Source organism: Marmota flaviventris, chromosome 14 (genome assembly GCF_047511675.1).
Source record: "Marmota flaviventris isolate mMarFla1 chromosome 14, mMarFla1.hap1, whole genome shotgun sequence".
Classification (NCBI taxonomy): Eukaryota; Metazoa; Chordata; class Mammalia; order Rodentia; family Sciuridae; genus Marmota; species Marmota flaviventris.
In genome coordinates, this window is record NC_092511.1 from 59,445,396 (window position 1) to 59,471,722 (window position 26,327).

The window sequence follows — 26,327 nt, forward strand, 5'->3', positions numbered from 1 at the left end:
AACAGTTGTTTACAAACCAAGTTTATTCTTTAGCTCTGAGAAATGGCCAGGGCCCTCAGCTCAGGGGATTTATAAATAATAGGAAATGGAAGAACACCAGCATCCTACTGTTAAAGAGACAGGCTTAGATAGACTAAGCTACATCGTGCACCAAGTTAAACACTTATGACTCATGTGCGCAGCACCTTTCTTGATTCAAAACAGACAGCATTCTCTGTTCCATCCCATTTCTCTTATTTGTATACTGATGGCTGGGAAATGGGAGAAAAGGAATCATGGAAACTCTGGGTGTTTTTTATACTTTTTGAGGATAGTGAGAACATGAACTGGGTCAGGAAATGTGTCCAGTTCCTGGATATGATGGGGTTGTCATTCTATTTAATGAGGTCTCTGCAGTGGTACTTTCCAGTTTCAGATGACTGCTTTGGACCAGTGCTTTGTGGAATGAACCATGAAGTTTGTGCATCTCTAAAACTAGTCTGATTATCACTGACATCACCAATGCCAAGGTGCATATTCCAGGAGCGCTGAGTCTTCCAGTCCTTGGGGAACAGAGCTCAGCTGGGTTCTCTGTGATACAGAAAAGAAAATTTCTTCTCTAAAATCTCTTGGCCACGTAGACCCTAAATAACTCTGAATGGTGGTATTCTGCCGAGATTTCTCTTTAAACTCACTGACTTCACTCTTCTAAAGTATGTGATATGTAGGTTGAGGTTCTTTTTTTATATGATTATCCAATGATCACAACACCACCATTAATTGAAAAGACTGTCTTTCCTTCATTGAACCGCTTTTATACCTGTGTCCACAAAAATCAATTGAAAAACTTATACCACATTAAAAAAAAAGTAACATGAAATGGTCCAAACACCTAAATATAAGAGCTGAAACTACAGAAATTTTAGAAGAAGACATAAGTGTAAAACTTCATGATTTTGGTTTCTTAGATATAAACAACAAATACCTAAGCAATAGAAGAAATATAGATAAATTGAGCTTCAATAAAATAAACAATTTTGTTCATCAAAGGACACAAGGAAGAAAATAAAATACAGCATGCAAAGTAAGTGAAAATATTTGTAAATCATTTAAGAGTCTAGAATCCAGAATATAGTAGAAACCCTCACAACTCAATGAAAAAAAAAACAAAAAACAAATAACTCACTCTAAAAAACTGGCAAAGGATCTGAATTGACATTTTTCTAAGGAAGATATACAAGTGATCAATAAACACATGAAAATAGTCATGAGGGAAAGACAAATCAAAACCACAATGAGAAATTACTTCACACCCACTAGAGAGGCCTTAATAAAATTCTGTAATACCAAGTGTCAGTGAGAATATGGAGAAATAAAATCCCTCGTTTACTATTGATGAAATGTAAAATGGGTGCAGCCACTTTGGAAAGCAGTTTCACAGTTCTTCATTAAGTTAAATGTAAAGTTGCCACATGACCCAGCACTTGTAGGTATATACTCCAAAGAACCAAAAAGCAGGCATTCAAGAAAAAAAAAATGTACAGAAAGATTCAAAGCAGTGCTGCTCACAATAGTCCAAAAGTAGAAAAAAAAAAAACCCACACACTCACCAACTGATAAATGTATAAGCAAAATATGGTACATACATTCAAGCATGAAAAGGAATGAAATACTGATACATTCTACAACATGGATAAACCTGAAAACACTATGCTAACTGAAAGAAGCCAGACACAAAAGCCACATATTGTATGATTCCATTTATTTGAAATATCCAGGGTAGGCAAATTCTTAGAAAAAGAATCAGACAAATGGATGCTAGCAGGTGGAGGAAGAAGGAAATGGGGAGTAAATATTGAATGGATTCACAGTTTCCTGTTGGTAGCATATTTCTACCAATGTCATTCTGTATAGCAAAGAGAGTTAAAGAATGACCACTTCATGCAACCACATGGATGCATCTCACAAACTCATATTGAGTGAAAACATATAGACAGTTTGATTCCATTTATATAAATTTCTAAAGTAGACAGAACTAACCTACTTGTGATAGAAGTCAGAACAGTGGCTTTCTTTGTTAGGGTTGGAGGGGAGTGACCGGGACGGGGCATGATGGGACTTCTGGGGAGCTGATAATTTTCTATTTCTTGATCTGAATGCTGGTCCTGGGGATTCGTTCACCGAGTAGCATACTTAGAATACTGCACGTTTTTGTGCATATGTTATATAAAAATTTACTTAAAATTATGTTCATGGAGATATTCTTCACAGAACTGGAAAAAATTTATAAAACTCATATATAAGCACAGAAGATCCCAAGTAGCCAAAGCAATCTTGAACAAAAAGAACAAAGCTGGAGGCATCGCAACTCCTGATTTCAAAACATACTACAGAACCATGGTAACCGACTAGCCTGGCATAACTACAGATGCACAGATCAATGGAAGGAAAAGAACAAAATCCCAGAAATAAACACACAAATCTACAGCCAACTGATTCTCAACCCCGGTGTCAAGTTGTGCATTGAAGAAAAGACAGCTTCTTTAATAAATAGTGCTAGAAAAACTGATTATCCGTATGCCAAAAAATAGAAACTTGACCTCTACTAGAAAAATAGAATTCAAATATGGATCAAGGACCTAAATGTAAAACCTGAAACTGTGGAGCTACTAGAAGAAAACATAGAAGAAATACATCTGTTTGTGTAAAGACAATGTTTTTTTTTTTTTGATTTGGACTCCAGAAGCACAGAAAACAGAAACAAAAATAGGCACATGGGATTATATCAAACTAAAAAATTCTGCACAGCAACAGAAACAATCAACAGAAGATATTTGCAAACTATCCATCTAACAAAAGATTAATAGATAGTATATATAGGGAACTAACTCAAAAAATTTAACAAAACCCCTCAAATAATCCAATTTAAAAATGGGCAAATGATCTGGGTAGATCTTTCTCAAAAGGAGGCATACACGTGGCCAACAAATATATACTCAATATCATTAGTCATCAGGGAAATGTAATTTAAAACCACAACAGAGTGTCATTTCATGCCAGTTGTCAAAAAGACAAAAAATCCTAGCAAGGATGTGGAGAAAAAAGAACCCTTTTACACTGTGCATGGGAATGTAAATTATAACAGCCATTATGGAGAACAATATGGAATTTTCTGCAAAAACTAAAAACAGATCCACCATATGATCCAGCAATCTTACCACTGAGTGTATATCCAGAGTGAATGAAATCAGTAAGCCAAAAAGATAGCTGCACGCTCACGTGTATTACAGTACCACTCATGACAGCCAACATAAGGAGTCAACGTAGGTATCCATCAATGGATACGTAGGTGAAGGAAATGAGGTAGAGACACACATGGACTATAATTCAGCCACAGAAAATAATGAAATCCTGTCCTTTTCAGTAAGATGGATTGAACCAGAGGACATTATTTTAACTGAAATAAGTCACACACAGAAAGTCAAATATCACATGTCCTCTCTCATTTGTAGAACCTAAAAGGTGTTGATCTGAATGTAGAATAGTGCTCATGAGATCCTGGGCAGGGTGGGGGAGGGCAATAGAGGAGGATGCGTAACAGTTAGATGGAAAGAGCAAGCTCAGGAGTGACTATAGTTCACGGTATACACACATATACCGCTGTTTATTTTATGAAGAACTAGAAGTAGAGGAGCTAGAAGTCTCTAAACATAAAGAAGTGATGGGAAGGCAGTTCCCATCACCCTTATATGATCCACCCATGCCGTAGACACGTGTTAAATATCACACTGTACAGCATAAATACACACAATTATTATTTGTGAATCCAAATCATTTTTAACAAAAGAGATTTCAAATAGTACCATTAATGATCCACATCGGTCTTTATTCTAGAACTAAATCTCTGTGTCTGACTGGGATTATGATGGTCATCATTTGTCCTTCTTTCTTTTTTTGTCTTCCTTTTTCTTCCTGTTTCTCTTCTTCCTCTTCCTCTCCTTCTTCTCCTCCTCCTCCTTCTTCTTCTATCCCATGAATCCTTTGACCAGTGTAAAGCAGTTTATTCATTCAATGCACATTTTGGAAAAAACAACAACATATATTCATTGAATTATTAAAATCCATACACAAAATCTCAATCAGACAGAGAAATGCAGATTAAAGTAATAATGAAATATCACTTCATGCAACAACCCTCATTCCTACAGGAGACACGAGGAAGAAGAACTCTAGCATCAATGGGTGGCAATGTGAAGCATTATGGCTTTTATGAAAAGCAACTATAAGTACCTATAGAATTATGTTTTGTGCACACATGGCCTAGTAATTGCACTGATGGGCATTTAGCCATAAATGTAAGAGAACTAGTATGTGGAGATACATATTCAAGGACATTTATTGCAGCATTGTTATTTTGAAAAAACAAAAACAAACACCAAATTAATTCCTATAATTAGGGGCATGCTTGAGAAAATATGTGGTTGAGGCATAGCATGGAATATTATGCAGCTTTATAAAAAATGGGACTGGACATATAGCTTTTGCTCTAGAGGTGTTTACATGAGGTTTTATGGAGTAAGATATGGAAAAGAGTAAACAATATTCTGCCTCTAAATTTTTTATTTTAAATTACAGAGAAACAAAAACAACAACAAAAAAAACCTCTTATTAGGTATATGAATGGTGTGTGTGTGTGTGTGTGTGTGTGCAAGGTCATACAATATAAATGATCACAATTTGGAGGAAAGTGTGGAAAGTTTTATTTCTAGTTCAGGAGCATGAGTTGAGGCATTATTATAGGAGGAAAAATAAAATAGAGGGAAGGAGATGTCAAACAAAAAAGGAATAAAAAGCAACACATTATTCTTTTGTGTAAAATTAGCTGTGTATGTGATAAAGAAATTTAAAACTTTAAAAGATAAATACCAAATAATAGGGCTGGGGTTGTGGCTCAGTGTAGAGCGCTTGCCTAGTATGTGCAAGGCCCTGGGTTCTATCATCAGCACCACATAAAAATAAATAAATAAAGATATTGAGTCCAACCAGAACTGAAAAATAAATATTTTTTTAAAAAGACCAAATAATAACATTTTATTCATCTTACAAGAAATTAAACTATTTATTTTGCTTCTTCCATCTTTCTGATCATCTCAAAAATTTTAATCCAAGATTATAAATTCCATTATTTGCTTCTAAAACGTATTTATGCTGCTTTTCTTTCTTTCTTCTTGTGTTTTCCACTTGATATTTTCAATATTTTTACTTAAAATTTTGTCTTAAGTACATCTTGTTAAGTGTAGTGTCACATGCCTATAATCTCAGTTACCCGGGAGGCTGAGGCAGGAGGATGGGGAGTTCAAAGCCAGTCTCAGCAACTTAGTGAGGCCCCCCTAAGCAACTCAGCAAGACCCTATCTCTAATAAAATATAAAATATTAAAAAGGGCTGGGGATATGGCTTGGTGGTTAAGTGCCCCTGGGTTCAATCCCTGGTACCAAAACAAAAAAGAATGTCTTTCAGATGCTCAGTACACTAGTGTCTTGTCCTACCTGCCCTTTACTTTTTCATAGCACACATTTGCCAGGTGAGAACATGCCATCTGCTCATTTACCTCGGGTCATCCACACTAGACTATGCATGCTCTGAGCCAGGGATCGGGTCCTCTGTTAACATTGTGTCTCTAGTGCCTGGATGCAGGAGATGGCAGACAGTAAGTGCTCAAGCAATGCTTAAATGAATTTATGAGTGAATCTATTTTCTATTTTTCCTTTTGTATGCTTGAGTTCATTTCAATTACTCATGAATTTATTTAGCACATGTGTAAAGAATACTTGCTGTAGATGGAATCAACACGGAGCTACAATAGGAATCCCCAAAGAAGGCCTATGTTCCCGCAGGTGAAAAGACCAGGAAGGCAGTGATTACACAGAATGGTACGACAGAGGTAAGCATCAGGTATTACTGGGGAGCCAAGGAGGGGAACTTCAGGTCTACCTTAGCTTATGTGGGGGTGCAGGTAGGGGGAAACTTCTAGAAGGCAGTGCCCCAAGCGGGAAGCCCTGCAGTCTGAAGAGGGAACAGGTCCAGGGCCAGTGAGGAGGGCTGCATGGGTGGAGGGAGAGTGCCCATGGGAACCCCACCATCACCTGGCATTAGGAGCTGGAGGTGGGCAGGCATGGGAGGCTGGGAATGGTTTCCACGTTAGCACGACGCCCGAGGGTCAAGTTGCGGGGCACAGCCGTGTCCACGGAGGCATCCAATGGAATGGTACATAAAACTCTTGTTCTGTTGCCTCCACCAAAGTGGAATTGGAGGAGAAGGGGTGAAGGCAGCCTCGTACTATACCCCGGTGCCCATTTCCACTGGAGTTTGCTGGGTCTGCTCTTTGGTTTCAATCAATTCTGAGCCTCTGAAAATAGGTTTCCACCAACATGTCTCTGCTCAGGGAAAGTGAGACTCAAAGCCTAGAGCTCTGCTGCATCTCAGGGCCCAGCTCCGTGGGTCTGCAGAGGAAGGGGCCGCCCGAGAGCTCCTCTTCTCCCATCTCTGGGTGGGTGCTGAGCTCTGACCTCCCTTTCCTCTGCTGCAGTACTGTCCATGCTTCGTGCCTGAGTCCTGGCAACTAGTTGTAAGGGTTTTTGCTGGGTGTACTTCTAATTCCCCTTTCCAGCCCCCCTGGGTTTAGTAAGGATAATATCAACAGTCATTGTGCATTGGGTGGTTACTGTGGCTCATTTAGTCTTCACCAGAACTCTATGAGAGAGTAGCTATCATTTATTCCCATTTCCCAGATGGAGAAACCAAGACTTGGAAAGGTAAATAACCAGCACCAAGCCTTAGAGTCAGAAGGTGACACAGTCTCCTACTCTGACATCCCAGGCCTTGCCGATTTAGGAAGCCACACTTACTTCCCTTTAATTTCCAAATCACAGAAACTTGAGCTCCTGTTCTCTGCCATCACTGTCTATTCCTGGGGAGCACTGGTGTGTTCATCCAGGGCCTTCTGTGCTCCTCTCCAGCCCAGGGCATCCTCTGGCTCTGGAAGATGGCTTTATCTTCTCAGCATGACCCTATCTATGCAGGTTCAAGTTCAGCTTTCGCTGAGATGTTCCCACCCTCCTTTTACCATCTCTTCCTTAAGTGTGCCACTCCTAAGCAGACTGGGACACCAGCTGGTTGAAATATGGACTGTGACATGTGGGACTCCCACACCAAGGTTTTACACTGAGTATGACCAAGGCTGCCCTCAGAGTCCAAGGCCCCTTCCCAGGGATCCCCTACTGATGGCATCTTTTCCTCCACTCTGGCTTGGTTCACTGGGGTGGAGGCTGGCCTCCCTATCTTGCCCTACTCTGTCATTTGTCAATAGGTCAACCCCAGAGGAAGTGTCCTTGAGCATGACAGTCCAAAGCACGATCCAACTGAGTCATGTACAAGGCCAACAGACAAGAGGCAGTTTTCCCTTACTTAATTCCAGATCCCACCTTCCAAATTATTATTTTCCAGCCCTATGATTAATCTTTGGAAAGTACGATTGACAATGGAAAACCAGCTTCCTTCAAGGAAACACCAGCCCTCGCCACAAGAATACCGCCCTACCCTTTGTCCCTTAAGAGGGCCCTTAAGAGAGCTGAACCTAAAGCATAAATCAAGATATTCCCCACTCTAGCTTATTTAGTCTTGAATAATACCATGCATGACCTATTAACAGTCCAAGATTAGCCCAAACCATTCATGTTCATCTTTCTCTAGTAACTGTATTGACCAGGACTGCAAGGCTTTCTGTCATCTTCAGGGTCCCCTCCAAAATCTGTGACCCAGTGCTTGAAGGTAACCCAGAAACCCCTCCCTAAAACAAGCAAAGTCATCCCACATAAGGCAGCTTAATCCCATCATTGTGAAAGAGGCGTTTCTTTAGAGGAAGTAAATCTATCTGCAGAGGTGCAACTCCGTCCAACCCTCCCCACCTGTACCACTCTCGTTCAAGATAACCTGTTAACATTGTCATGCAGTGAAACTTAGCTCTTTGGAAATCCTTTGCCCTTGCTTTGCTTAATCAGAAGGCCCATTGCCCAAGAACGAACCCAAGAACCAACCTCCAACAACAAAGGAAATCACTTGAACCTTTGAAATGATGGTTCTGTTCCAGCTTCCAATTTCCTCATGAGGATTACATAAACCCCAGGGCTCATTTCTGATTTGAGGATCCAACTCAGAATGCCTTGGCCTTTTTCCATAAACAGTCTCTGCAAGGAGGAAGTTTCCAAAGCAGGTGATTTAAGAGTGACAGTAGCTAACATCACACCAAGCACTCACTCTGCACAGGTTCTATCTCATTTTCTAGCAAGGAGAGTAAACCTCGGAAAGGTTAAGGATTTGCTCAAGATCCCATCGCTAATAACCACGAGAGCCATTATTTGAAGCTGATCAGTCTGACTTGAGCCCTCTTAAATGTGACCTGCATTGCTTCCCAGATGAGGAGCCAGAACACAGCCTGAGAATAAGAGCAACTGTTTCCCCTCTGCAGCTGACCATGGCTGCTGGGCATTCTTCTGGTGCAGATTGAGAAGTCAATATCCCTCTCTGGTGCATAAAGCTTTGTATTTAGACCACAAAAGAGATACTGAAGCCTCCTGATCAGCCTCACCTGCCACCCTCCCTCCTTCTCCTACCCTACCTCTGCACTAAGCCTAAAGGAGAAGACAGCTCTGTGGTGCCATCTCCACTTCTCCACTGTCCAGAAGAACTGCTGAATACAGTCCTTGGGTCCTCTTCTCCACACTGTTATTTCCGTCGATGCTAACTTATCTCTGGGGCTAGCACTTGCTGCACGTGCTCACTTCTGACAGTGGCCCTGTGGTCACTGTTTTCTGTTGCTAATGACACAATACCATAGATTACATTGTAAAGAAGAGGTTTAGTTTGGACTCATGATTCTGGTCCAAGGTCAAGGGGCCACCTTGACCTCGGTGATGACCTTCTTGCTGGCAGAGTCCCAAGGCAGTGCAGGGCAGCACATAGAGACAGTCAAGGAACATACAAGAGACCTAGTCAAACTGGCTTTTATAGCAGGCCCACTCTTGAGATAAGCCATTAACTCATTAATCCATTAATTGCACAAATGGATTAAACCATTCCTAAAGGCAGAACCTAATCACCTCTCAAAGGTTTCACCTCATCCCACCTCTTAGTATATCATAATGGAGATTAAGTTTCCACAGGAGTTTGGAGGGAATAAACCATATTTAAACCACAGTGCCTACAGCTCCCTATCAACAAAGTCTTGAAAGCTAAAGGAGTAAGTTTGGGGCAAGGAATTGGTCAGAGAAGAAGATAATGGAACAAAGTCCCAAATTAGTGGAGGTTGTCAGCTAAATTGATCTCTCTATATTTTTCTTTCTCAATAAAGTCCTTTCTTATATCCCCGGAGCTCTCCAAGGATTCTCTCTCCCCCTTAGATCGCCAAACTAAGGCTGTGTTTTGGATGCAGACGACTCTTTATGATGTTTTGTAATTCAGGTTTATCAGTATCATGTTCAGTAGACACTTCTTTGAATCTGTGGCATTTGATTAACTAATTATATATAATCCTCTTTATTTAAATTCTTTAATATAAGCACCAGTTTTAAATGAATCCAGGTCTTGGATGAATGAACTCTCAGAACAAAAAAATATGATTGCAAGTATGGTTATTACATTATTATTGATAATGTTTGAGGGGTCAGAGAGAACTAGAAATGGGTCACAGCAATAGATCAACAAATGTTCAATATTTTTCATGTAGGCAAGATGGATAGCATGGGAAATTACAAGTTGACATACAGCTAGACACTAAAACACACTAGTAAGTGGCAAGCTCCTATACACTAGATTGCCATGCATAATCCATGGTCCTCAGGAGTAACTCACCCCAAATGATCTAGTCTGTTTCCACTTGGTTACTTGACTTATGAATTAGGAAGCAGGATGGGCCTGATTCCTTCTGGATTTTTTATGATGCTTCTCTTGAAACCTTAATAGGTAAGATGGAGAAATATGAGTTATCTGCTGGTAAATTAGGTGACTTTATAACTATATGGACAAGTATACCTGAAGGAGTATATTTAGTCAGCAACTCTGAAAAAAATATTTTTGACATACTTGTCAGATTTACAAATCATGCCAAACTGCAAGGGATAACTAATAATTTAGAAGATAAAATTGGGATTCAAAATTTTTTTGATGGACTGGAATTGGAACAATAACAAAATGAGTGGGATAAAGTAAAGTTGTTATTCTGATAGATTAAGAGCAATAATATAAGCACACCCAGGAAGTGTAGGTGAGGGTTAGCCAGTAATGCCTTATATTGAATGGGTTGCTTTTGGCTGCAAGTAAGAACAACAACAACAACAACAAAATGTAATTGGAGATAGACAAGTCAATTGGTCATCTCCTATAAAAAGGCGACAGAGGAAAAGCAGCTTTTGGTGTGAAAGCTTTGCTTCTTTGAGATGCTGCAGGATAGTGGTTCTCAACTGGGTTAGTTTTGCTTCAAGGAGATACTTGGCAATGTCTGGAGATATTTTTTTTGGTCATCACAACTGGTGATATGGTGGGGATGTTGCCATTTCGTGGATAGAGAGGCCAGAGATGCTGCTAAACATCTTACAATATACAAGACAGCCACTCAACCAAGAATTTTCTGACCCAAAATGTCATAGTTGGAGATTGAGAAACTTTGGTTTAGAATAACCCAGATCCAACTTTGAAGGGGTAAAGAATTGCTTTCCCCAAAGTCATGTTGGAGAGGGGTAGATATCTGAGCAAAATTGGGATTTGTTAGGAGTGAAGAAGGGGAGAGATGGATTTTGGAGCATCTGCAGTAGAGATAGTGCATTCTTATTAAAATATCTATCGCTTTGATTGACTCTATGTCAGGTCAGTGCTAACCCACAAGTGTTTGCACGAATTAAAAGACACCCCCCTTCTCAGACACTTTACTGCCATCTACTGGAAAATTATTGAAAAAAATATGTAAATCTACAACACATTATAAGTAGAGCCCCCTAGAGTTGTGCAGCACATAAACTCACAGTATCCCTCCAGTGAGTCTGACATGACTCAGCTATATAAACTGGCTCTCAAAGAAGTAACCCAGGACTTTACAAACAAGAACTGTATGTCATATTCCAAGTCAGAAAATTCAAAAATCTCACTGTAGTCTACATTGGTCAAACCACAACTGGAATTTTTTGTTCCATAACTGAAGATTAAAAATAAATGACCAAATGAAGTTGGCCTGGAGGAGAAAGAATTAAGAAGCTATAATATCTGAGTAGTGATTTAAAAAAAAAAAAAAAGGAACTGGCACAGTACACAACATGTAATCCCAGCTGCTCAGGAGGTTGAGGCAGGAGGATAGCAAGTTCAAGGCCAGCATTGGGTGACTTAGTGAGATCCTGTCTCCAAATAACAAAACAGCTGGGGGTGTGGCTCAATGGTAGAGTATTTGCCTGGCATGCCTGAGTCCTTGGGTTCAATCTCTTCTACTGAGAAAAAGAGAGAGAGAGAGAGAGAGAGAGAGAGAGAGAGAGATTTTTATCTCTATAAGGACGAGTTTCATAGCCAGGATTTCTGCCCAGGGGCTTCAAACAGAAGCTGGACAGCCATCTGTCAAGAGTTAGAGCCCTTCACTGTAAAGTGAAAGAGTTAAACCTGAATGACTTTCAAGTTCTTTCTTCCAATCCAAGTGGAGTGTGGCCCATGGGCTACAGAATTAGGAGTGTGATGATATTTCACATTAATTGATATTAATTAATTATATGCAATTACCTATATCACAAATCTTATTTCCAGTTTTTAAAATTTATCTTTTTAGATCTATTTAGGTATTTTGCTAGGCAGAAATTATCAGTAAAATCAGATTTAGTAAAATCCAATGATCTTTTATAACTTTAAAATTTACAGTTATACTTGGAAAGTTGTTTCAAATGAAAAGATTATGTAAATATTCTCCAATACTTTCATGGTAGTATGTTTTACATTTAATTAATGAGACTAAAAAATCTTTTGTGGTACCAAGTGCCTATAGATGCTATTTTCCCCACTTGGCCCTGGTGATGCACACCTGTAATCCCAGTGGCTTGGGAGGCTGTGGCAGGAGGATGGCAATTTCAAAGCCAGCCTCAGCAATTTAGCAAGGCCCTAAGTAACTCAGCAAGACCATATCTCTTAATAAAATATAAAAAAAAAGAGCTGGAGATGTGGCTCAGTATTTAAGTGCCCCTGGGTTCAATCCCCAGTGCCAAAAAAAAACACTATTTTCCCAAATATTTATTCAAATATTCTGATCCCATTTTATTTGAAAAAATCCTCATCCTATTAGTATGCTTGCCACTTTTTTACACACTTAGATCCCTTACATATACATCATTTTTATACCCTTTATTCTTTTCAATTAATTGTGTTTTCTCTTTCTATACTTCTAGCATGCAATTTTTCTTACTGTGTCTTGGTAGTACTCTTTAACAGCTCATAGAATAAATTCCCTTTTAATATTCTTTTTACAAAATGAGAATTGATTTATTATGTTAGGATGTTAAAAATCCAATTACTCACAAATACATAGAATTTGTGTTTATAGGCACAGAATGACAGAATGAGAGTTGTTTTGTGTTTTTTTTTTTCAAATCCCATTAGGATTTTTATGATAATTAAATCAAGAGCAATTTGGGAAGAATTGACATTATCACTCAATTAAATCCACCAAGGACTTTGTTGTATCTCTTTTATTTGTTAATTCAATAGTTTTCTGTATTCTTTAAGAAAATTAGAGAATTTTATGTTTTACATCTTATGTATTTCTTGTTAAATTTGTTACTAGTTATTTTATAGTTAAGTGAGTTCTTCCAATGAATTTTAAATTTTTAAAATTTTCTAACAGGTCATTGTCAGTATGTAGGAAACCTATTAATTGGGGGATTTTTATATAAATTTAATCTGGCTGCCTCACAGAATTCTCTTATTCTGTGATAGCTTATTCTCTCGGCTGTTTCCATTATCACAGCACGCACAAAAGTGGTGATTTTCTCCTTTTGGATTGCTCCATGTACTTCTGTATTTGAGACTCTCATTTTGGTTAGAACCTTCAGAGCAGTGAAAATAACAGCAGTGATTTGAGCATCTTTGTTTTACTCTTTATTTTGGTGGTTTCTAGTTCTTCACCATTAAGGATACAGTTACTTTTTGTTGTTGTTTGTTTGTTTTAATACCAGGGATTGAATCCAGGGGTGTTTAACCACTGAGCCACCTCCCCAGCCCTTTTTTATGTTTTATTTAGAGACAGGGTCTCACCGAGTTGCTTAGGGCCCTGCTAAGTTGCTGAGGCTGACTTTGAAATTGCCATCCTCCTGCTTCAGCCTTCTGAGCTGCTAGGATTACAGGTGTGCATCAAAGTGCCTGCCTCTAGTTACTTTATGGTAAATAATTATATCATGTTAACATTTTCCTGACTCACTATGAGTTTTTTTGTGAAGGACAGAGTTTGAATTTGGCCAAATAATATTTTAGCATCTAATTTTCTTCTTTATTCTATTAATATAAATTAATGAATTTCTAGTAATGAAATGCTCTCAAACTTCTGGGATGCTTAGACCTGGCATTTAAAAAAAATCTTTCAATCCACTACTACATTGAAATTTCCAATAATTTATTTAGGATTTTTATACTTCCATAAATTTGTCTACGTTTTGATGCTATCTTTGTTAGATTTTAGCATCAGAGTTAATGGAGTCTCATGAAATGATTTATGAAGGACTTTATCTCTAAGTATAGATAAGACATTTTACCCTTTGGAGAGATGATAGAATTTACTTATAAAATCATTTGGTCTGAGGTCTTTGGGTTGTTATTTTATTACTTTCTTCTAGGAACTTTTAAGGTCTTCTACCTTTTCTGGAGCCAATTTTGTCATCTATGTTAGTTATGAAAGAGAGCTCATTTTATCTAAAATTTCAATTTTACTAAAATAAATCTATATAGGACACGAAACTTTTAAAAATTCTCCCTCCATGTAAATAGTGATGTTCTTTCTTATGTATAAATATTATTTTTTATTCTCTTTTTGTTTGCCAGTCTTGAAAGAGCTTTGTCTCTTGAAAATTCCTTTCAAATAAATTCTGCAAATACAGGGATCGAATCTATTTTGTTCATCTCAGCATCCTCAATGGTTTGGTGCAGTACTTGGGCATGTATTAGGCATGCAATAAATATTAATTGTTAGGGTAAATCAATAGAGCTTTGTTTTAATTTTTCTATGTCAATTCTTTTTCTCCCTGAGCTCTTAATTTCTTCCTCCTACTTTCCTTTAATGTTTTATTATTTCTTTTCTAGTTTCTGGAATAAAATTCTCATCAAGTTCTTCTCCATTTTTTATTTATAATAAAATAATTAAAACAATGAATTCCACTCTGAATGCATCTTTGGCTTCACAATATAAGCTTTGATGTGTTTCTTTCTTCCTTCCTTTCTCTCTTTCTTTTACCCAGGATTGAACCCAAGAGCACTTAACCACTGAGCAACATCCCCAGTCCTTTTTATAATTTATTTAGAGCCAGGGTCTTACTGAGTTGCTTAGGGCCTTCTCCAGTTGCTGAGGCTTCCCTTGAACTTTTGATCCTCCTTCCTCAGCAACCCTGAGCCACTGGGATTACAGGCATGTGCCACCATGCCCAGCTATATATTCTCTTTTCTTAATTATTCATTTTTAAGTAGAAAAGAATTTTTAAAAAATTGTTTCCAAGGGATTGTATTCTTACATAACTTATTGGTGTTGTGATAGGTTTTAGAAATTTGTGGAGAATTTGTTCATGTACTTGTACATGGTTCCTTTTGTAAATAATTCACAGGTATTTGGAGATAGTTTTTTCCTCTCTACTGCTTACAAAGTTCTATTTGGTATACATTACATTAAACTTAACAATTGTGTTATTTAAATCCTTTCCAGTGTTTGTTGCATTGTGAGAGCCATGTACAGAAAGCTCCTGTTATTACTGTACTTTCATTAAGTTCTTGCATTTTTTAGCAATTTGTTTCTCTACCTACCTTTTAGTACATAAAGTTTTGTTAATATTGTAAAGTTTAGTAGATTATAACTTTTATCAATATAAATTATTTTATTTTTCCAATATAAGTTTTGCCTTGAATTCTAGTTATTCTAATCTCAATACCACCATCACTAGCTTAATTTTTTTCTGTTTAATATTCTCTGTCTCTTCCTCTATCTCTATCTCTCTGTCTCTGTTTCTATCTCTCTCTCACACACATTTTCCAATAAATCTTTGTTTCTATTATTTTACACATTTTGGATCATTTTGGTTTAGGTGTTTCTTTTATAGCAGCGCAATTCTGGATTTGGCTTTTATAGCTACTCTGAGATTCTTTTTTCTTTACATAATTTAATTGGTCATACATGTGATCTCATCCCTGATACTTTATCTTCTGGTTTTTGTTTAAGATTTTCTGTTTTCCCTTTCCTAAATTTTACTAGATAAACTTTTGTTCCTTTTATTCTCAAGTAGTTTCAAAGTCCTACATCCTATTTCTATCTTATTGAATGTCCTTAAAATTTAGCAAATAAATCTGAGTAAAATATGTACATCAGTAAATAAACATTATCTAGAAAAATGAGGAACATTTAAATATTTTTACTGACTTTTTCCCATGTTTCTTTACCTTGAATTATTTTATGTTTTTGTCTTTTTTCTTTACTGTAGCTTTCCAAAATAGTTGCATAGAATTTCAAAATCCCATTGTCAACACTTCCCCCACCCCAAGACTAAACTTTCTTATATCCTTGACTTTTCCTTTACCTGGATTTATCTTTCTGATTCACTTTATGGCTTGACTCTCTGCCCCCTCTTTTCAGAAAGGATATTACAGGTGTTGTGACTTCTATGTTCTAGGAATCTCTTTCTTTGTATCTCACATATGCACTTCAGTTAGGAGGGGTATATTTCTATGCCAAGCATTTATCCAAGAAAACATAGATGAGCCATGGCTGGTAGGCCTTGGTGTCCTGGGGTGGGGTCTGAGTTGGAATGCACCAGTCGGGGCCTTCCTTTCAGGGTGGGTGGGCAGTGGGCCAGAACTCCTAGTAAGAGGCTTGTGGTAGTAAGGGATGACGACCTGATCCTCACCTAGTCCATTCCTAGTAGTGGAGACCACTTTAACCAACAGCTGGGGTGCAGAGTTCTGGACGAGCCCCCGAGGATCACTTTATGTGCCCTGCTGTTGGCCCCCTGTCCTCCTGCTCTGGCACCTTGGCTACATGTGTGTCTCTAGCAAAGTTGTTGATGTTGTGATGTCAACAGGACAATGTCAACAGGAAGAAGAAAAGGAGTCACCCTGAGGACAGCATCTCAGGAGGGTGCAGAGGACCTCGGAGGGTTTCACCACCCTTGGGCTTCCCTTCTCCATATCTGTGGTGCTGCCCAGAGTTAACCCGGCACCGCCTCCACCTCACCTCGGGCTTCAGTTCACACAAAATGAATCTGCCACAGAGAAGTGACCCACTTTCCAGTTCACACCCTTTCCATTGGCCAACTGGGATGTCCCACTATATAAGCTCCTTGGTTGTCCCAATTGCTCTAAGCACTGGGTCCTTTGGGTCTCGTGGGCTCCCTCCTGGCTTGTTTGTACACTTGACCTGACCCTATTTGCTTCATTTCTTCCAGAAATTACTATAAGTACCTTCTTTATTCATGACAGTCTCTCCTTTTTTCAGTGCTACTAAGGACATTTTCTAATTTTGTTCTTGTCAGTCACTTATAGGTTCTTTGAGAGGCACAAGAGATTGAATTTGCCACCTTGATTCTGGACATTCAAGAACTGCCCATGGTGGCCGGGATGGAAGGCAGCTGTCAGAGGGCATCAGGAGTGGGCACCAGGGCCAGGAGAACAGGAAGTGCAGAGAGAAGTGGTATGAAAGTATGTGGCCTGTCAGGGCAGAAACAGGACGGATGGACCCTACACATTGTTTGGAGGTAGGAGGGAGTGTGGCCGGGGTCAGGGTCAGGAGACACTGGCAGGCAGGTCCCTGAAGAACCAGCATGCAAGGTCAAAGAGTTCAAACTTGGCAGACTTGGGGAGACACAGAAATGCAAATGAGCTAACTGGGACTTTTGTTTTAGAATGATCACTGTGGAGACATGTGGGGAGTGTGCAGGGGTGCTGGGAAGCCAGAGGTGGGGAGAAAGAGACCATTGCACCCCAGGAGGCAGGAGCTGTGAACCCCTGAACTCAGGCAGTGGCCAGAAGATTGAAAGGAAGAGATAAATCCCAGAGATAATAGAAATTATATTCACTCGAGTCTCGAGACCTATTGGACAGAGGAGCTAAGGCAGAGGGAAGAGTCAGGAATGACTCAGATATTTCTGGTTTGGGCAACTCGGGATTAGGTTGTTATTCATCAAGATAGTGGATATGGGAGGAGAAGCAGGTTTGGGGGAAGTGAATGAGCTCAGGCTTGAACTCACTGCTTTTAAGTTGCCTGCAAAAATGACAAGAGCGTTGATGTCAATAGGATGGGCCAACAGTTGGGTCTGGGGCTGAAGAAGAGGATGCTTCCGTGCGTCATCAGTATGTGTGGTCGCTAATGCCAACATGAACGAAATTGTCCTGGGAGCATGCAGAGCAAGCGAGGCCAGGTTCATGGGCATGTGACCCCATGGGCCCTGTGCTCAGAAGGGCCCCATGCTGGGTTCCATACTCTTTGGTTTCTTAATAATTTTTGCCTTGACCCCTGAAAATTGTGTGGCGATTTCCTAAAATGAAGACACATGGAGCCAGAAGCTCTGGTGGAATCCTGTGCCGGGTGGGAGGAGGCGCTGGGGGTGCGGGTCTTGGAAGTGAGGGCAGTGAGAATATAATGGGCACCACAGAGGAGTTGATGATGAGGAAAAGATGCAGGTGACAGCCCCGCAGCACTGTCTGAGGTGTGACAGGATCAGAGAACATGAACACAACACAGATGGGAAAACAGACTTTTACTAGAGGAGTGATACAGTATAGAGAAAGTTCCAGATCCTGACCACTGCCCACCTCTTCGACTGCCACTGTTGTGGTTCAAACCCTCTTTGGCTGTCATTCAGACTATTGCCATATCCTCTAACTCCCTGTGTCATCCTTCCCCCTGACAATCACTGGAACTTAAATACAATCATGTCAGGCCTCTGCCCAAAACCATCAAAGGCTTCTCAGAAACATCAAGTCTTTGCCATTGCTCATGAGACCCGATAGGGTCCAGTCCCCTTGTCCCCGTCACCTACCACTTTCCTCTTTGCTCACTTAGCTCCAGCCACTCTGGCATCCTTGAATTCTCAGCTGGAACTTTGCCCAGCTGGTGCCCTGCCTGGATGCTCTCCTACCAAGGGCACCCTGACTGACTCCTTCCCTTGCTTGGGTTCTGCTCAGATGCATCCTTTCAGCAAGTCCTCCCAGACCAGGATGCCTGGGCCTCTTCCTCCTTACCCTGCTCACAGATGTTCACAGCCCTCAACACCTTATGGTATATTTGCTGGCTTTCTGTCCCCCTCCTGCTCCCAGAGGGGACACTTGGCTTTGTATACAGTTTATCTATTTGGCTGGTCTTGCAGAAGAACGTCGGCCCTGGAGGAGACATCAAAAGCTGTGTGGATGCTATTTCTCAAGCCAAAAATTATGACATGTTGTGTAGTCATGAGACAGAGTATGCATTTATTTGTTTGTTTGTATATACGCTGCTTTGTTTCACAAAAGGATTTAAGGCAGCTTACAAAGATGCATAAAATTCAGCAAGAAGACATAAATTAGAAGCAGGTGAGAAAAAAAAGAAATGTACAAGCAAGGGTAAAGCCATAAAATGGAGCCAAGGATGGGACTAATACAAAATAAACATACCATAAACTTTGATCCATTTGCTAGGGGTGGGCCACAAATTTGGCTCTAAAATTTCTAACAGTCAGTGCCAAGAGGAAACCTGATCAGCTGCACAATTCCCAGGATCCTCAAGATTAAAGCAAACCACTAGCCCAGGAGAAACACAAGCATTCCTGATGTCTCCATCACCCCTCCCAGAGAGGACAATGGAGAAGACAGCACGTGCTCAGAGGCATTCTCCGCACAGATTCATGATCTGTCTCTTACATTTCTCAGTCAAGCTTACGGGGGAGTTTGATTAATAAGGAACATGGGGACTTGGGGTGCTAGTGACAGGAGGTTCAGAATGGCTACATGCATGTGGATAGCATAGACTGCAGTCTACTCAAGCAATGCCTCATAGGGGGAGTGTCCCTAGTAGGTGTTGGGGATCTAAGCTATTCTAGGTGACAAAACTATGTGAGACCCAATGAGCCACCAGATGTCAAGCTGGGGAATGGTTGGCATCCTCTTGTAAAAATCAAATAGGGCTTACAAGGTCTGCAGGTGAACCAACAAGAGCAAGATTCTTCTCACAAAATAATGATGGACTCAAGGAAATATGGTGAAAATGGTTTTAACCTGGGAACATCTCAAAAGAGTTTCAGCCAAACACTGACCCTATTTTTTTTTTAAGTGTCAATAAAGATTCCCTCCTACTGTACTCCCAGGTAAACCATTTGTGAAATACACATCAAGTTAACTGTGAGGAGACCTGTGTGGGACAATTAACTGTCCTTAGAAGCCAAGGTGCAACTACTAAAAATAATGACTTTGCTGATAGAGTATTTGCTCCGAAGTCTTTCTTTCCGGCCATAATTAGATGGCAGGAGCAGCTGTTGCCCTGAGACTGAACACTGAAATCTAGCCATCCCAGAAAATCCAGATTGTGGGCCGGCAGGACATGGAGCAGAGCTGGTGTGGCCCATCCCCAACCCCAGTCCCCACCCCTGATAAGGATCCCAGCCGCCTCCTCCAAGCCTCCCTGAGGTGTTGAAAGTCTCCCAGATAACAAAGGGCCCCTCCTGTGAGGTCCTGAGAAGGAAGATGCTAGGTAAATAAAAACCACAGCACTGAGCAGGAAGCACCCAGAAGACATGAATTGCAAGGTGGGCTTCGGGCCCTGCCAGCTCCCCCATACCCCCAGATCCCTGGCTCCTGAAATTAGTATCTCACCTGCGACCATGTCAAAGAAATCAGTATCTTTTCTAAATTATTCTTGGTACAGATTAAAACACTCTGCAGAATTTACAAATGCTGAGCACATTCACCTAATTCCAAAAATGACCCTTCTGTCCTGCTGACCACCTAGCAGCTTCCCTGCTCAGCAGAACCATCTCTGGGCCTCACTACTCCACTCTACTCCCTGGACCCTCGATAGCTCAGTCCTGCCCCTTCCGTTACATCCCCCAGTCTCTTCAGCCATCCGAGCTGCCATCTGGCTGCCCCCTCTCAATGTTTGCACCCCACACTTGCTCTTTAGGGTTAGTCATAATAACCTCTCACATCATCAGGGCAGATCACCTTAGATCTGCCTCACAACCATAGGGAGGTGGGTGGTTGAGGCTAATTATTATCTCAATTTTATAAATAAGAAAACAGCCTCAGAATCATCCCATGGTTTTCCCACAGCCAGGTCATAGTGAGTGTCCAGGCAGAGAGCAAAAGTCCAGACTCCAGGCTCCCAGCCTATACCCCACCCAGGACCAGCCACCTGATCCGGAACAAGTCAGCCTCATCAAAGGAGCGCCCAGTGGGCAAGCATGTGTGTGGAGGGGCCAGGCCAGGGGTGGAGGGGTGTCTCTGGAATCCCATTACCGCCGTATCTCCTGCTTTGTATTACCAGGCCATAATATTCCCCAGCCAGAAGGAACCCAAGAGGTTGCCCATTGCAGCTCTTCCCTTTAGAAGTGGGGAAACTGAGGCTCAGAGAGGGGGGGTGCTCCTCTGCAGGATGCCTACTTCATGATTGGAGTTGGCCACAAGGACTCTAAGTTGAGGGCTGGGGGCAGATTCTGGCCCAGCCACACACATCCATGCAGACCTCTGGGCCTCCCCATCCTGCGCATCTGAGCCACGCTCGAGGTCTAGACAGAACAAGAAATTGAGCACGAGCAGTTCTTCGCCACAGCCCTGGTTTGGCAGCAGACCGTCTGGGTGGATTTGAGTCATGCCTTTAACCTCCGAAAGCCTATTCTCAGCCCTTACCACAAAGGGGTTGACCTGCGTGAGCTCCCAGGTCTTTCTGGCCTCGGTGTTCATTCCAGAATTCCAGGGCTTCCTTCAGGAAGTAGTGGTCTCACTGGCTGGGTGATCCCGGAAGCCATGGAGGGTGGCACTGGCAGACCGGAGTGTTGGACTGCAGTTAGAGGTGGAGGCAGGAGGAGGCAAGGCCCGGAGGAGGAGGAAGAGCAGGAGGCCCCAGGTCAGGGAGAGGACTGAGGGCGAGGAGAGGCCCACTTAGGGCTCCAGGAGGCTACAAATAAACTGGAGGCCAGAGCCCAGTTCAAAGCCCTGGTGTTCTGGAATGTCCAAGTGGAGGCCCACCTTGAACCTGAATCGACTTGACTGACTCTTGCCAGACGTGCGCCCACGTGAGATCTCGTTACTGCTTCAGTCTAAGACACCACTGGGATCAGTACCCTTCTCTTGCAGACAAGAGAACAGACCAGACAAATGAGGTCAGGGCAGAACCATGGCAGAAGTGGGGATTGCAGGGCCCGGCCCAGAACCTTCTCCTCCGTGGAGCCTTGGTGCCAGCACAGCCCTCATGACCACGTCCTGCACCTCTGAGCTGATGAATGCAAATGCTTGGTTCATGAGGGAGGCTCAGAATCCAAGGCTGCTGCCAGCCAAACCAAGAGTCCTGCCCCAAAGTTAAACTCATCCCTTCACTGATCTCTTCCTTCATTTTATTCGTCATACCAATACTTACCGAGCTCCTTCTGTGTGCCTGGCGCTGTGCTGCACTGTCATTTGGCAATTTGTTTAGAGAATGGGCTTTAAAATGCTCCCGTGTGTTATTATAATGGTGCACTTGAGCATGGCGGAATACAGGGGACAAGCTCTCTGCCTGAACCCTGAACCTCTGAACCCCGAGAAGCTGAATCCTCGGCCCAAGTCATGGGCGAGGAGCGGAGACTGTGGGAGTCGAGGAGGAGGGAGGGCAAAAGAGCCTGAGAGAGCTGTAAAAGTGAGGAGGTAATCGCTGGAGAACGTCTTCTCCATCATTAAAGAGGATCTTAATTAAGGTCCCCGAAATAGATACTCAAAACAAGCAGCAGCTGTGGGAACCAGATCCAACAGGGATGGCCCAGCCGCCCAGAGGTGCTGGGTGTTAGCTGGCCGGCTCCTCACCTGTCATTAGGGAGTGGGAAATCGCCCCACATCAAAGCCAACCAGGAAGGAATGTGACAAATGCCACTCACCTTTAAAACAGTGATGAAAATAAACGTCAAAGTCTGCCAACCATTGTTGTGTGAAAACTCCTCAGGCAGAAGGGTGATCCCCGGAGAGAGGCAAGGTGTGTCCAGCCAGGAAGCCGAGACGAGATTCCTGGGTCTGGGAAAGAGTCCTCCTGACGGTGGCCTTCTTGACCTGGACAGGCTTCTCCTGACCTTTGACCTTGCCCTCTGTCCCACCACCCTGCCCGACTACCAAACATGTTTCCTTCCCTTTCACTTCCTGTGGCTGCCTGGAAGTTGGAGACTTGGCATGAGTGGCAGGGATCCAGGGACAGCCCTGGCCGGGGACTCTGTCACCCCAGAGGAGGAGCAGTTATCTCCTGTCCTGGACCCTGTGGCTTCCTTCTCCTAGGAGACAGCTATTTTATTTTCTCCTTTTGGTTTATAATACAGATAATCACACATGAGAAAGAATCTTTGAGTGAGGTGTTTTGTGACAAAAATAACCCAGAACATGGGGGGACAGTGGCAAGGGGGTATTTCAAGATCAGTTAAGGCTGATGCTCTCCAGAATCTACCACCCACTGAGGACCTGGAAAACAGGGATCTAACAGTCAGCCGACCCATCTTTTGTCCTGATGATGTGCAGATCCAGCCTCCAACAGGAGTCTGATGGCACAGGTGTCAGAACACGTTTTGTCCAAAACTGTGTCTACGCTCATCGGACCTTTGGTGAGCCTTCCTTAAGCCAAAAGCAGGGAAGAGTGGCACAGAGAACAAGAGACAGAAACAGGGACAAATAGAAACCCAAGGAGGGTGGGGACCTGGCAGCCACAGAGTGGTCTTTACAGAAACACCACTGTTTCTCAAATAAATAGCTTTCCCTTGGCACCTGACTGCCAGATCCAACCCTAAGAGAGCCCCAATGCCCTCTCCTGTCCCCACCTTAAACCTTTAGTCCTCTGATGATCCCTGACAAGTTCCAAGTCCCCGCCCCTCTGGAAGCCAGCATGGCCAAGGCTCTATCACAGCTTGCTGCAGGGAAGGGCGCCAAGCTCCACAAGGGTAATGAAGCCTGTCTCTCTCATGACCTCTGAAGAGACTTCACCATACTCTGTCACCTTGCCTTGGCCAGATTTCAGCTATCGTGGGACAATGGAGTGGGAGGGTGGGATGATCCTTAATCATGGTTTAGCCTAATTCATATTCACACCAAGGGCCAGAAGAATTCAGATAGCCATGTGGACCAAAGTGGCCAGAGAAGACTTCCTGGTGGAGGTGGCATGTGATTTGAGACTTTACGAGCTGACACAGAGTGGAGGACACCCTTTGCAATGGCACCTGTCGAGGCCGTGAACTGGTTGGTGAAGCGGGGGTGCGCCGTGCTTTGAACGTCCCAAACAAAACTCATGTTGAAATTTAATCCCATTGTGAAGTACCAAGAGGTGGGACCAGGTGGGGCCTTCAGGAGGCGATGAGGTCATGGGGATTAATGGCTTAATGGATTAATAGGTTAATGAGTTATCTTGAGAGTGGGTCTGTTATAAATGCCAGGCTTGGCTGTCTCTTGCATATGTCCTTCTTATCCTGTGATGAGGACTTTGTGGAGAGTCCCCATCAGCAAGAAGGCCCTCACCAGATGGAGCCCCTCAACCTTGGACTTCCCAACCTCCAGAAAAAAAAAATGAGCTACCAAGCTTCCATTCTTTATAAATTACCCAGCCTCGGGTACTTTGCCAAAACAACAGAGAAAGAACTAAAACAGGGGGAGACGTGCTCTTTGAACCATAAGTGACAGGGTGAAAGCCACATTGAAGGAACATCCACATGGCCTTGCAGTCAGAGGCTGCACTTGAAAGGGAGTGCAAACAAGGATGATTTGTATGCACAACCTTTCTGGTGGCTCCATTTGGAGTCTTGGGTAGCTGCATGCCCAGGGACTGCCCTGACATTATCCCTCTCTTTGGGCTCTGATCACCCGGACGCCTTGTAGCCTGGAAACCTGGGCCATCCTTCCCCTCTGAATTAAGCACAAGGGAAGCACAGAGATATGATTTGACTGCAGCATGCAGGCTAAAAGTATGACCTCAGGGGGAACTCCTGACAGGGAAAAAATTGAAGCTCTCCTTAAGTGAAGGATGGTCTTAGAATATTTTGCCTTGAAGGCTTTCAATAAGATCCTTGTTTGTTCATGGCAGATAGCCCCTTCTACACCTGCCAACCATGGAGCCTTATTTTCTGGAGAGTGAGACTGGGAAAGGTCAAAGTCAAGCTCCTCCGCCACTTTCACAATAATAAAAATCACAGTTAATACTCTAAAAGTTGGCACGCTATGTTCCAGGCACTTTTCTAAATGCTCTTCCTGCGCTGACCGGGTCATATCAACCTCACACATTCCTGTAAAGTAGGATCCCCATTCTACAGCTGAGGAAACTGAGAAGCCAAGACAAATAACTGGTATTAAATCGCAAGGACCTTGCCTTAAGTGGCAGAGCTGGATTTGCGCCTCCTGCTCATCTTCACATATTTCCTACTTTGACCTCAGAAGTATTTCCTAGGAGCCCTCTATGTGCCCAGATCTATGCAGCCAGACAGAACAGAATTTAACATGAAAAAAGAAATCAACCTCTACAGTGATTTCATGAATGTTGGAGGCACTGATGGCATCTATATATGTGGTAAAATTTGGCAAATAAGCAACCAAGGAGGTGGTCTACCAAATTCTAGAGGTCTGACAAGTTAAACATTGAATATTAACCTTTCCAGGAGAGCCAGGGCTGTGTGGGTCCCACCAGGCTCATACTGAAGACAAGGCAGCTTCAAACTTGGAACAGCAGCAGAAACAAAGTGAAGATGGATAATCATGTGATCTCAATGTGGCCACCTCCTCTGCAGGAGAAATCACCAGGCAAAGGGAGAGGTACCATGGTATCATGTCTCAGGCTAACACAATAGCCCCTGCGATCTTTTTATGGTCACATATCTCAGTCCAATTTAAAGCAAATAGGTCAAGGACAAAGCACCTTCCATCCGTGCCTGATCAGGAGGGACTACATGGGCACAGTCCATTCTTGGAGCTCTGATGGCTTGCTACCTTTGGCTGCTGGCCTCCTTAGATAAATCAGAGCTGTGCTGACTTTTCCACCCTCAAGACACCACTGTCAACTGTGTCAAGTGCAAACACATCTGAAGAGAAGACTGAGATAAGTTGGCCATGCATTTGACTGTCACTCGCATAACAAAGAAAGCACTAAACTGCACTGTAGACGCCAAGTGTGCGTGAGAGACAATGAGGGGAAACTGGGCCACAGCACTGGGACAGGCTTCCTGGCAGAGGATTCCAGAACTTACTCTCCAAGTGGAATTTCCACTCCCATCCTGGGATAATGGCGCACACAAGCATGATTAGCTCACCTGTTTTAACAATCCTGAGTTGCCCCAGCTCAGAAATCCCAGCTGGGCAGATCCCAGCTGGGTGAGCATGGGCAAGAGGGTGTTTGTGGTGGGTGGAGGCCCATCCTTTCTCCAGTGGAGAAAGCCATTTATGACCTCACGGGATGAAAGGAACCAACCCAGGCCGCTGAGCTGTTATTATAACAATTATCAAGACCTATCACCTCCCTTTGGAAAATGTCCCCTTTCAAGTTGCAGTGCCCCAGTGTACCCTGGCTCACAGTTACTCACAATCATTACTGGGTGCCCAGGGCAACTTGTTAATGCTTTCTTTCCAACGTGGATGGATGTAATCCTGTTTAAAGGGCTACAGTTTGCAAGGGGCTCATTAAGACCAGTGCAAGGTGACAGTGAGGTGGCATGTGCATACATGGGTGTGCAAGTGCTCTGATTGTCCCATTCCATGGCACCCCTTCCCCACGCCACGCCGCTTGCCCTGGTGATTAAGCATGCCAACGTTGGGAGGTGTGGATGGCTTTGATCCTGCTTGCCCTCCCTGCTCCCGAGTACTCCGAGGAGGAAGGGAGGAGGACCTGGGGAATGCTCTCCCAATTTT

At 42.5% G+C, this 26,327-nt stretch overlaps 1 long non-coding RNA gene across 1 annotated transcript in view; it reads right to left on the reverse strand.

The window, feature by feature from the left end:
- Positions 1-3,895: 3,895 nt before the first annotated feature.
- LOC114091811 (uncharacterized) overlaps positions 3,896-26,327 on the reverse strand; it is a 51,754-nt gene continuing 29,322 nt past the window's right edge. Inside the window, exons 3-5 of the long non-coding RNA XR_003582556.2 lie at positions 9,888-9,990; positions 8,103-8,224; positions 3,896-4,018 (exon numbers count right to left, since the gene is read on the reverse strand). This is a non-coding gene — a long non-coding RNA (uncharacterized lncRNA). The remainder of the gene's footprint in view (positions 4,019-8,102; positions 8,225-9,887; positions 9,991-26,327) is intronic.